Below are 10,444 nucleotides of genomic sequence, written 5' to 3'. Positions count from 1 at the left end.
TTTTAAACAGAAGGAAGCAACAGAAACCACAAGAAAAAAAGAACCAAAAATAAAACATGATAACATGCTTTTGTTTGCAGAGCAATGCAGAAATGCCACGCAAATAAACGGTGGCACAAATCCTATAATGTATATAGGGTTTAAAATTTTCGTGACTGGTTTAGTTTGGTTTGGTTTGTTTGGTTTAACGTCCAGAAGCGACTCAGGCTATGAGAGACGCCGAAGTGAAGGACATATATATATATATATATATATATATATATATATATATATATATATATATATATATATATATATATATATATATATATATATATATACACGCTCTTGCACAATCATCTGTGTCCAAAGCGAGTGCAAAGAGCGGAAAGACATTGAGTGCAGCGTAGTATATATTTGAATAAATATTTTATTCAGTGGCCTGCTATGGGAGAGTGGAAAAGCAGTTTGTCAACATTCGATGGTGGGGTGTTTTGGTGTTTTGAGATAGCATGAGCGCTGCAGATGCCGGCCTCCACAGCCATGCCGTACAAAGCTGAAGAAGCATCAGATAGCAGTGCGGATACGGTGTCGAATTCTCGCACCTTGCCTTCTTGCAGGACGAGTATCCTGCAAAAAAATAGATTAGCCAATGCGCCCAAAAATTAGACAAAGCATGTACGTATAGCGCTAAATTGCGCCTTGAGCAACAAATTGTTTTTCTTGAACCCCTTGTACTATCATTAATAAAAAGACTAGCGCAAATAACATAGACACAGACATAGGAGAAGACAGAACGAGCGCTCGTCCTGTCTTTTCCTATGTCTGTGTCTGTGCTATTTGCGCTAGTCGTTTTATTAATGATGACACACCAACTAGCCCAGCTTTCTGCTTTGACCCTTGTACTAAGCAGGCGTGAGCACTGAAGACAATGCAAGAAACGTCATAGTGCATTCTGAGATTGTAATCCCGGCTAACAGCCACTGAGCGGTATATATATGCAAAAGCCTCTGGCAGCAGGCAGCATTGATCTTTTTCCTGTTTCAATTCTTACGACTGGGTAGCGCCTATAGTGTCGAAAGCTTCTTTAGCAATACCAGCAGCCTCCTCGATAGCAGCTTTTGATAACCAGATATCGTACACAGCTTGTTGCGTTTAGTGCTTTACGTACCGGCGCGTTTAGTCGATCCTGCTCTTTGGGACATCCAACCCGTATAGAAATACTCACAGCTTTTACTGTTCGGCGTTCCATAACAGTCTTCCACATATCCCGAGCGGGGTGTTGGTTTGCATTTGCCATGTTAGTGCATAGGTATGTGAAATATTCCAATGCTGAGTGTCCGGCCGTTTCAACAGTTGTTTTTGCTGCTACAAACGCTTGACTAGTACAAATTCTTGGTCAGTGATGCTTCCTCGGCTGTTTAAACGCCATTAACGTCCTGTGCGAGGAGTAGATAGGACGTCTATTTTTTATATCGCTTTTGATTTATAATATGCCTGTCGATAGGGACGTGTTGAGCCAAATAGCATAGTTTCGCTTTTGATGCTGGTCAAGCCAGCCAAGGAGAAGCAAAATCTGTGAAATCGGTGGATGTGGACTAAATTGGCGCCCTAAAATGCTTGTCAAAATCTGCGCCTTTTTGCGTGCATCGACAGAACTTCCTTCCAGAGGTCTTCGTGTGGCGCCACGAAAATGCCTTAAATAACAAAATGATGAATTAAGGCGTTAAAACAAATCCGTCTGCTCACAAAGAAAGTATTAGCTGAAATAAGATCCATTAGCACGCAGGTACAACAATTTCTGATTTAGGCGTTTATGGAACGATTATATGGCCAATGCCGTTACACTCATTTGAGCGGAATCACCCTGAAATGAGTGTAAACCGTAAAGGACTCGAAACGTTAGGCACTTTTATACCTAAGGTTTCGGGCTGTTATTATTACAGATGCACAAGTACACTAAATATATGTTTCGTGTTGCAGTTGGAGGCGCTTGAGACAAAAGTAGAGGGGATTCATACCAAGAAGCTAACCTCAACATTAAGAGGGAATATATGATGAGGTTTAAATGAAGAACAAAAAAGTAAGAAATAGCACTATGAAGAGAGTGGTTCAGCAATGAGATAGGCTAAATGTCTGATAATAAGGGACAAAGAATAGCATTCGAGATCGCACCCACGGAAAAACAGCATTACATCATGCCACTCAAATATGGACACTCTGTGATGGTGCTAAATGTTGCGTCCTCGCCTTTTGTTACGCATGAAAGCTCGAATAGCCAACCATTGGCCTGTATAGAAAGCCTAGGCAAGCAGAACTCGGCCAACTTACCGGTCGTAGTCGAGGACCGTGTGTATCCGATGGGCGACCGTGACCAGAGTGCAGTTGGCAAAGGCGTCCCTGAGCGTGGCCTGGATGAGGCGGTCAGTATCGCCGTCCATCTGAGACGTGGCCTCGTCCAGCAGGAGTACCTTGGACCGTCGTAGGAGAGCGCGGGCAAGGCACACCAACTGCCGCTGGCCCACACTGCACAGCGGTGAAATAGGCGACTACTGTTTGGGGCAATGGAAAGCGTTGATGTTTATGTACTGAAAAGTTAGATAGGCCGAAATCGACAGGATTGTTGCGAATGTTTATATGAAGATTACGCTAACGGTGCTTTCAAGATTAAATGCATCGTAACTAATTGGCATTTTGTTTTCTTGTTCGCTGGTCGGATGTCTATGAAGTGAATGGGCCATCGCTATGTTTAGGCAATGAAAGTGGAAATATGCCATGGAACGTTTCCAGACGTGTATATCTCATTGAATGCTGGTCAGTCGGCGAGGTGCCGTGTTGGGCCAGCAGCAACATCACCGAATCGGGAAACCTTCCGTAATATTTGCCGTCATGAAATGCAGCATTTGTTTTTGGCATCTACACGCGTGAGGCCTGTTTTTACTGCGTCAACTTTAACAATATTTCTACGCGGTATTATAATAAAGGGCTAGCAATGTCCCACACGAACAACTGGCTTCAGCTGTGCGATGTGGAAATAACCGTGTGGCACTGGGGACCAAGACGCATGTCATAGAAAAAGACCGTGCCTTTCGTTTCATTGCTTCGAAGGCTTTGGAAGGCCTTGACTGGACACACCACTGGAATGGTGGAATGGTTTTCAGAGGCGCCTTACACATCGCGCTGCGGCATCTATAAATGCCTGTCAACATAGGCCACCTCCAGAACTCTTGCTCCATTCACTCTCGCGATTTTCTGTACAAAGAATTAACTGCTTTGACCAACTTACACGATCCCTTGTGCAAAGACACTAAGACACTTAACTGTGTAAAAGTTGCAAACTTTTTTCATATCTGTCACAAAACTGTTAGTCCCAAATTGGATTAGGAATTAATTAGGAGCCGATTACGGAAAAAGGAACGTTATGAGGCGGAAAGCAGACTCAGAAGACATGACCTTTGTGGCTTAACTTTCCTCCGTGAAACCAATACTCGTTTTTCTTGTTTTTGTTGTTTTTGTTGTTTTCCGGCTTAATGCACCCAGGCGACTCTTCCTACGACGTCGTAGTAAAGGGCTCCGAGAATTTCGACACCCTGGAGCTCTTTAGCGTGTACTGACATCGCACAGCACATGGGCGCCTTGCATTCCACCTCCATCGCAAAGCGGTCGCGGCACTCATAACCGTTGACATCGGCACATGCGTGTATGTATTTCGATTTCTGTGCAAACTGGGCCAGGTCAAGGAATGGGACGCGTGAATCCGTTCTTATAGCGTTAGGGTCATTTGAGCATTGTCACCTGACAGCACATAGCGGAAATATTATAAAAACTAATAAGAGCCCACCATTCCCGTTGCTGCTGTCATTGCCCAATCACATCACCGGGTTGAACTAATGAAGTGATCGAGATAGTTGGGATATAGAGGATGTCACTCAAGCATCAGACAAATGTGTCTGGACAAGAAATTATTCATGACGATGTCAGAGCAACGTGTCTAGACAAGTGTGAACGTCAAAATAACATATAACATATCGGACATCCAAATGGCTAGGTACCGAACTTGCGACGCTTTAGCAATCCCGCACGTAGGGGGAGGTAAGCACACCCTTGTAATTTCTTTCTTATCGCTTTGCACAGTCACGTTAAGAGCGTCTGCTTGTGCCTGGGTTCAAATGAAAGCCAAACTGTAGATATCTTATAAATATCACATTTAGTTGTGTTTAGGGTGAAAGGAATGCCTATTCAAATCAGTATAATACTCGAAATTATTAACTAAGTGGATGTGTTTTCGGCAGACTGCCATTTTGTGCATCGATCTTTTTTTTTTAACTTTGGGTTTTTATTAAGGCTATTTTCTACTGATTGAAGACTTTAGCGCTCAAGCTCATTTTATATCTTAGTGCGCCACGCTGACACTCACATCAGTTTGTTGCAGTTATGAGTAATGGTTCTATTTATGCTCTTATCATTTAGGGATGCATTTTGTGAGTTATTGTCGATTTATAATTATAGTGAAGCATAAGCGCACAAAGAAAAAGGTCTCTATCCTTTGCGTCTAAGTATGTAGAATTTGCTTTTTTGGAGCGTAGTGGAAAGTAACAGTTTTTGCTTTTCTTTTTAATTTGTAAGTGTTTCCTTTTTAAAGGAGCGTAGCTTGTTGTGCCAGTCGGTGCATAGTAGAAGGTGAAAGTCAGCGTCGTCCTTGTGCACTACTTCCTCGTTAACGCGTCCTCTTTTCGCTGGTTTTCACCTTCAGCGATCTCTCCTTTTTGGTTCAAGGGCAATAGTTTCCCCACGCATAGTTGTGTGCAAGAAAAGTGATTTTCCCTAGAGAGGAGGAAACCGGATTACTGGCAAGTGTGCCAGTATATTCAAAGATAATAATACATCTATACTAGTACAGCCGAGAAGCAAGTAGGGGTAATGTGAATAAATAACATTACTGCTTTGAGGTATACTTCATATGGCTCGGTTATCATGATCTTGATCGCATCCTGTGTCTCTAACCTGAGGTTAGTGCCACCATCTGCGGTCTCTAGAAGCAACCCTCTTCCATCACTGGAGACCACATGTGTGAGATGTGAGCGCTCCAAGGCCTGCCAGATGTCTTCGTCAGAGTGCGAGCCTGTGGGGTGCAGGTTCATCCGAAGAGCCCCCCACGAGGCTGGGGTCCTGCGGAGTCATAACTCTTTCTCGAAACAAGAAGTAGACTACGTGGAAATTTATTATCATCTCTGGCCACGTCCAGGGCTGCACGAAGACGATTTATTTGTTCATCCTATTCTGTTCGTGCCATTTGTTCGTACATTTTCTCGCCTTCTCCTACATTTGCTTTCCGTCGTCTCCGCCTCCACTGGTACCGAAAACATTTCCTAGGAATCCACTTCTTTACCCTTCTCATTTCACTGGCACGTTGCATGCATAATTCAAGTCGAAGTCCTCTTCTGTATCTCCTTTAAGATATCTATATCGTATCGTTCCACCACGTTTATTGTCTAATTCAGTCTGGACGCGTTTTTTCTCATACCGTTAAAATGATCGCTTTGATACCTTTCCCAGCCGGTTCAGCTGTCTGTCCAGTCGTTCTGCCCAACGCAAAAGGACTCAGACGGGCAGAACAACAGCTCGGTAAAAAATAGAAATGTAAAAAAAAATGCAAGGCATGTAAGGAAAGAACTCTTCTCCCCTCTGAAAGCAACTGAACCAAATCTCAGGTGCTGATGCACATCACTTGTACAGGGAATTTATTGACATCGGAAAGCGAATAACGTTTCTTTGATAATAAAGATATGAAATGTCAGAATATTGTCACGTAGTAATAACAATATTGTTGTCAACAAATGGGGACGCTTGATCTTCTCTGCAATAAACCCTTAATTGGGCTGAATCGCACCCGCCAATGACCTAAGCAATCGGCGGCGGCGATAGCAACAACCGTGCCCGGCGGTCGTCGGCTTACGAATGCCCGCCGAACCCGTAATCGCTCAATTTAAAGGCGGCGCAAAAATCTGTGCACAAAGCCGCAAACGTTGACTAGCCCAACCTAGAACATTGTATAAAAATACGCGAGTGACTGGAATCTTTCAGATACATCTCTGCGCATCTTGTGCGACAAAGAAGCTGATAAAGCTGCGTCTCGCGATAGCGAGCATGAACAAACAAAGAATACAGAATTGATCTGCGTGCCAGAATCAGAGTGATAAGGCCTGACGCCAAAGGCTGTCGAAAAAAAGAACTAATAAATATTTGAATTATTTGCAGAAATATTTTCATTGGCCAATTCAGATGTCTAGAGTCTTGCCGATATTATTGGCAATCTCCGTTCGGCTTTGAAAAATGCAACATCTGTAAAACTCTAGAATAGCATTTCATATATTGAAGATTTGTGTACGAATACGAAACTGAATAAATAATGCCAGTCACGAACACATGGCGAACAGCACCCATGCTGAGGTTGAATTACTGCATGAAAAGAGGCAATCACCTACGCGTATGATTTTATTTTCAATCTCCTCGTGGTCAAAAAGAAACAAAATACCTATACCCTCGAGTGTGAGGAATAATATATGGAACTTAAATTCGAAATCTATAAAGCCACCATGCCCTAAGAAAAATGAGCGAGACAGACGTTTACGAGAATACTCCCTACAAGCAGTCAGATGAGGAAGAGGTTCCCATGCTCGAGGTATTTACTCCGCAACTGAGCTTTTTAAAAGCATTCATTCGTAATTTAATTCACCTTAGCGATTTAGAAGAACCTCTGTTGCATGTCAGGATGTTCCTCCTGCCTAAAAAAAATACTTTCATCCTTATATTAATTAAAATCTTGATATGGGTGGTCAGGAATAATGAGCTTTTCTTCCTTCCGCAAAATAAAACACTAAAAATGATTCCGACTGTCAATACGAACTGTACCGATCATTCGAAAATTTCGCAGTATTTTGATGATGATAATGGGTCTGAGGTCCTTCCCTTTTCAGCGGGAAACTGATGGTGTTTCTAGGGTCAGAATAAGATAAGCAATAATGAGAAGGCAAAAAAATGCACTTCGAAACCACTGGGGCAGATGCGTTGAGACTCAAGATCCTCTTTGCAACCAGCAAGAAAGCGATTGCTTAGTCGTGAGCAGCGCAGAAGTGGCGAATTCGACAGCGTTTTACCAAATCGCGGATGAGAGCTCTGTAATCTATGTGGAGGCATGCGCCGGAAGTCGCTTTCTCATTCTATTTTTTAAGCTTTGTGGGCTTTCGCGGAAGGCGAAAGTCAAACAGAAATTGTAGATCTCGTCTTAATATTTAGCTTATTGAACGTCTGCAAAAAGCTACTTCTACGTAAAGTCTAACAATTGTATCGTGTTCAACGAGCTCTCAATGGTAAAAGCCATGAAGCGCCAGCGGTGCACGTTTCGTACTTGCGCGGAGAGCTCGGCCCGATGAGTCTTTTTCGTCTGCACTGTAGGAGAAATATGAGCCGGGAGTTGACAGTGTGATACCTTTTGTAGAGCGCCTATTAATAGAGCTACATCACATGTACGTACTTACAACTTTGCGTTTTGCATTTTTTTTTAAAGCTATTTACAAGATATGATTGACTTTTGGTTCAAGCCGCCAGTAAATGTTACGTAACTAGCCTCCTTAAGGTGGTTTTACCGAATGGAAGCCTCGAAGAATTATAATTCCAATACCATATTTAAAATTCTCGGCGACGGTCACATAATTAGGAGGCTAAATGCATGCAGTAGTTGTCTTTTATGCGAAAGTTGCCATTATGCTCCTTATGAGCAAATTATTGGTGCTTAGAGATTGAAGCAAATGAGACGAAAAAAATTAAATCTGACTTGCCTAGTAAGGCTCTTTTTTTCTGCCGGGAAAACGAAACAGTGCCATCAAATACAATAAGCTCAAATTTCACTTGCATCGAACAATGAATGAAAAATTTATTTTTCATATATCAATCCTTTGTTTTATTGACATTCTTATCAAATGTGCATCAGTTGAGATAAGTAGCGGGGCCAACAGTTCCTACACGAAATCAGCAATTGAATCGGGTATTGCCCATTTAGTAATGCACAGTTTATTTCCGTGAATGTAGATATGCGGCTGCTGCTTCAGCCACACACGGTACTGGCTGTATTTGTTACCGGAGTGTTGAGTTGATTTCGAATAGTAGTGTAAAAGTTCAATACTTGCATAGTGCGTGCCCTGATGTCTTCATTCGCATACTATATTTCCTCGGTCCCCACCATCGCCGCATGCGAAGTTTTTGTTCTTGTAGTCAGTGGAGTAACCTTGAGGCGCTTTCTTGACACCTTTCGCGATCCGGAGGCGTCTGGAGATGATTTAGGATGGGCTGAAGAAGATTTCGACTTGCTGGCGTTCAGTCCCACACTATCGTATATTTCTCGCTTACTCAGTTCAGGTGTCGTTCTCGAAGCATTATTACGTGGAAGCAAAGGCGACAGCGAAAGAAGCTTGGGTCCTTTCGTCTGGCTGTTCGCCAAGCGGGCACCGAAGGCGACGAGCAGGATGTTCAGCACAAGGAGGCCGACCAGGACCACAAACCAGGGCTTGCGTGTACGTTGCTCGGCAGACTTCTCTTCTGCAGTGACCGATTGGGCGTGATTCGCGCTCCCGGCATCCACGCCGGTACTCGGCCGACGGGAACGGTTGCCTTCGGGGTCCGTCGTTTGTCGTGACATCTGATGCATTTCAGCCACGGGGTTCTTGCCGTTTGCGTCCTAAGAAGTAGGAACCACAATGCCGAGGATGGGCAGAGATGTGGAAAGATGGTGCCCTTGTAAGCCTTGTAAGCTGCTAACTTCGTCTTCTTCATCCCTCTTGCACGCTAGCAATTCAATAAGATGTTTAACTGAGTGCGAGCACAATTTTATTGTCACAAGGCTTGATGTAAGTTGCCCTCTGTTTTTGGCTACTATAACATATGCGTCAGACGTTACGAAATATACAGCAGACGTAATACTTTGGTCATCTGATGAGAAGAGAGGAGTCGCTGGAGAAAGATTTGATGTTGGGAAAGGTAGAGGGTCGCCGTAGAAGGGGTAGGCAGCGAACTCGATGGTTAGATGGCATCCTCGAGGCGCTGCAGATGAAGTTATGTGATGTTGGGAAGATATTGAGAGACCGGAAAGCGTGGCGTGACATGGTCTATAGGGTCACGAAGAGTCGGACACGACTGAACTGAACTGAATACTCCCACTCTGTTTGCACGATTTTTAAAATTTTTATTAACGGTTTTTCCTTCAGGATATTTACGCAATCCTGCTTTTGTTTGGACAAACGCTCCATGTTTTATCACGGTCAGATAGCGCTTAAGACTGAAGGGACGTTCCACCCACATTTTTGCCCCCCTCACAGCTTTTTTCTGCAGCCAACGATTACGATACTCGGTAATCAAAGTCCAAGATGAGTTCTTGATGTATTTTACGCTAGATAGTATGCAGTTCGTTCAGATTTGAATGTTTCTTAACCTAGAAACGAGAAACGCGTGTCGGAACAAATTCGCGCCTCATTTGGCACAAACGTTGTGGTGCAACTATTCTTTGTGCAGCGTTCAGGATGGAGTTATAACATTTCGCTTCCTATTTAAAGATTAATCTAAAAGTTAAGTTGGAGAAGGTTGGGAGCTAGTTTGCGATAGGAAACCGAACCGATAACAAGGTACAGAGTCGCGGACTCTTACGTTGAAGAAGAGAGGAGGTGGTTGCTATCCTCAAAGCGCCGTTGCCTCTAACACGGCCACGCACCTAAGCATATTGGCTCACGCACAGGAAGAACTGGAGGTGAGCCTTCGCACGGACTTAATGCTTTGTTGTGCACTCGTGTCGGATGCACTAGTTTGGGAAGGGGCGCCACATGCTCGCGCATTCACCCAAGAGAGGACAGCCCAGTACCGTGGACAACAAGGCGCCGTATATGTCTCACTTCGCGGTGGACGCCCACATCTGGAATGCACCTGCATATCAAACCTACTAAAACATTTAACACTTGCAGACTTGGTGCCAAGCTCTCAATGAAAAAAAAAAAATGCAGAATGGAAAAACAGCGTTGAAAGTGCTCTCATGGCTCCTATTAAGTCACTGCTCAATGCGCAGCTTAAAATTTCTGCTAATTTTATTCTGGGATATTTAGAGGTACATAATTCAGAGACGAGTGCGTATGGACATTTATATAGATCTCTGCTACTGACTTTCTAACATTTAGCAATCTTTAACTGACATTTCTTACGCACCTATTGATTGTGGTAATAATTGTTTCCTAGGGCTTGTTTATAACCTGAGATGTACAGGGAGTATTTCGGGTGCTGGACCAACGCCTGCTTCTATGGATTAGTTATGTACCTTCGTAACAGTGGGTGGAGCCAACGAGCCTGGTTGACTTCTTCTCGGTCAGCGCATGGTCTGAAAAGGCACGTTTCGCTTCTGCGCTTTCATATTTTACCACTGTACGTC

At 43.6% G+C, this 10,444-nt stretch overlaps 1 pseudogene; it reads right to left on the bottom strand.

Annotated features, from left to right (window-relative positions):
• Positions 1-413: 413 nt before the first annotated feature.
• Positions 414-5,160, bottom strand: LOC146190017 (ATP-binding cassette sub-family C member 3-like; annotated as a pseudogene).
• Positions 5,161-10,444: the final 5,284 nt, after the last annotated feature.

This window comes from Amblyomma maculatum, chromosome 5 (genome assembly GCF_055883805.1).
Source record: "Amblyomma maculatum isolate TAMU_Amacu chromosome 5, ASM5588380v1, whole genome shotgun sequence".
Taxonomy (NCBI): domain Eukaryota; kingdom Metazoa; phylum Arthropoda; class Arachnida; order Ixodida; family Ixodidae; genus Amblyomma; species Amblyomma maculatum.
Note: the sequence above shows the minus strand (reverse complement) of the source record. Positions and strands in the feature narration are given on the sequence as shown.